General features: G+C 35.9%; 1 long non-coding RNA gene across 2 annotated transcripts; it reads left to right on the top strand.

Moving 5' to 3' along the window:
* LOC107479084 (uncharacterized) lies at positions 1-2,902 on the top strand. Of its 2 annotated transcripts, XR_001590054.3 has the most exons (4): positions 1-51; positions 125-206; positions 322-432; positions 2,762-2,902. It is a non-coding gene; the product is annotated as an uncharacterized LOC107479084 (long non-coding RNA). The 2 variants fall into 2 exon arrangements; XR_008007240.1 differs by having other exon boundaries at positions 7-206.
* Positions 2,903-2,908: the final 6 nt, after the last annotated feature.

Raw genomic sequence — 2,908 nt, 5'->3', positions numbered from 1 at the left:
CGCTGATCTTGCCGCCCAAAAATTCAGTGCCGTCGCCGGAGAACTCTGTCGGTAAGGGTTCTAAGTTTGTGGTTTCGGTCATTTTGAGTTTCGAGAAGGTTTTGATGCTGTGCGGTTTTTATAGATGACCCACCGGAGCTTCTGGCCGCCACCGGAGCCAATGCCGGGCCGGTTCGAAATCGCAGCTGTTCTGTTTTCTTAATTTGGTGAGTATATCTATTTTTGAAAGCCCTACGTTAGTGTCCCGTACGTGTATTAAAGTCTTTACGGTATTAATGTTTTTAGGATTTTGTAACTGAGGTTGCTTGTTGTAATTTATAGTTGTTTATGCTGCTGCAAAAATGTGTGGGCTGTGCTTTAAAGCTGCCTTTGATTTTGGGTTGAGGCGGAAAGGACTCGGTGAGGCATTTGGGTTATGGTTTGCGTTTTGAGGTAGGGGCGCTTTCCAAAAACTATGTTTTATGTATTGGAATTATTACATATGGATACTAATGTGAGACATTATGTATTTGGTGATTGTATTAGCCTTATGTATTAATTGATTGTCTCGAATGATTATGAATGTTTGTTTGGCTGAATTGTTGTGCGACTTTGTGAAATGGAATATTTTTGAAGTCGATTCTTTAAAGATTTGAAATTTGAGTTTAATCCATTGGGGATTGATTTGAGTTGAGTTGACTTTCTTGATAATGTGAAAGATAGGATACTCTTTGAAATTCAGCCTGGTTTGCTTTAATTGATTTGGTTTGATAAATGATTTGTTGTTGAACCGATTCTTTAAAGCTTTGGAAAAGAGTTTAATTGGTTGATAACGATTTGAATTCTTTTAAATGGCTTCCTTGATATATGCAAATGAGGCGACTGTTGGATTTAGCCTGATTTTGAATTGATTCAGATTTTGGACTGTTGAAAGGGATTGAGGAACGGTTTAGTTGGGACACGAACCGGGTGGCAAAAGTCCAAGTTTTAGGGGAGATGCTGCCGAAATTTCTATAAAAATTCTAGACTTGTTTGAAAAGCTATTTAAAAAGGTTTGGGTTTGAGAAATTGTATCATTTGAATCATTAGGAAAATATTTATGTTTTCGAACTTAATTTATTTAAGTGAACCTTATACCTTGAGATCGACTTATTTAGAAATGAACTATTTTTACCATTTGAATCACTGACGGAAAGAATGTTGCTCTAATATTGATTTCAATATAAAATGGGGCTTTTAGTGATTTTAAAGGAAACGATACTTTTGACTGAATAATTAAGTTTGAGGCATTTTGGAAGAGGTTAGAAAAATGGGTTTCAAGAAGAAATCCAAAAGTGGTTTGATTTAAAAGCATTGGTTCTGTTTCAAGTGAATTGATTTTTGGACCGGGTTGAAACTTGTGATTTTATATGATTCGGTTTCATAATAAATTCAGTTTTATTTACTTGAACCAAAAATCTAGGATTTTAAGAGTTTTCAATGAATTTTAAGGGATTGATATAGGTTGATCTTCCCTAAAGACTTGGGACTCTGTCGAGGAACTTTTGTTATAAAATTCCATTGTTGGATGGGTGATTTTGAATGTTTTAAAATAAATCCTTAACTTGCCATGGTTTTGGAAGTTTTGGAAGAGAATGCTGAGAGTGGCTCTGTTTTAAAAAGGGAACTCACTTTGAGTAAATTTGGCTTATGAGCCTGAGATGATTTGAAAAATGAGATCTTTAAAGCCAAAGCTGAAAAGAGTTGAAATTTGATTTCAAAGTGAAATGAGTTGAGAAAAAGTGATTTATGGCTTAAATGCCGATTTTATGAATTTGATGATATTGAATGGTGGATGTGCTATCTTGTTATGAGCCAGAATGACTGTGTATGGTATTGATTTATGGCTGATTGCCAAATGAGTTATGAGTCGTATGGCTGACTATGAATTATGAATTTAAGCCGGATGGCTGAGAGGGATGTTGATCCATGGCTGAGAATAAATGCATATATGATTAATGAACGAATGTGGTAAATGAATAATGATGAAAAATGTTGAATGTGAGTATGCTTGTGTTTTCTCTCTGGTTGTAACGGTGACAGGGCACCAATACCCTCTAATGGTGATAGAGCGCAGATACCCTCTAATGGTGATAGGACACATATTCCCTCTAATGATATTAATGCGCAACAAAAAGACTGTGCTAGGGTTAGCTACCGGACACATCAGATTGGCTTGATAACCGACAGATGATATCATCAGCCACTAGGACAGGCATGCATCATATGCATCTATGTGACATTGTTTGGGTGTGCATATTGTACTTGGTTTCCCTATGTAATTACTTGAGATTAACTGCTAATTGTTCTACTTGTTGTAACTGTTTGTTTGTGCTTGAACCTTCCTACTTGTGTTTGCGACTGAAACTCTGTTGGATTGTGGTGGATTGGTTGTTGTTGGATTGTTTGGGCCTACGGCCGTGGTTGAAATGAGATGGACCGATGGTTGGTTTCGGTTTTGTGTTTCTGGTTTGGAAGAATATGAAAAGCTATTTTAGTTCAGTATAAATAAACCTTTTTGAAAAGCTTTTGAGTTTTTGAGAATTGAACGGTTCCTCTTTCAGAAAAGATTTTTCGACTTTACTTTATTATAAACCGTTATTTTTGAAAAGAGGCATAAGACGGTTATTAATCACTGGTACGGTTTATCTTCACGTATTCTATTACAGTAATTCCCAAAAACCCTCTACTGAGAACCCTTTCGAAGATGATGTTCTCACCCCCTACATTTTTCCCTTTTCAGGATATGGGCGCAGAAGTCACGAAGAGTTTATTTAGTTGTTGTGAAAATGTTCTGTGTTGCTTTAGATTATTATTTATTATACCCTCGCCTTTATCTTGATATATTTTATAAGAGGGATATGACTTGTTTTGGATAATGCTTGCAATA

This window comes from Arachis duranensis, chromosome 3 (assembly GCF_000817695.3).
Source record: "Arachis duranensis cultivar V14167 chromosome 3, aradu.V14167.gnm2.J7QH, whole genome shotgun sequence".
Classification (NCBI taxonomy): Eukaryota; Viridiplantae; Streptophyta; class Magnoliopsida; order Fabales; family Fabaceae; genus Arachis; species Arachis duranensis.
Note: the sequence above shows the minus strand (reverse complement) of the source record. Positions and strands in the feature narration are given on the sequence as shown.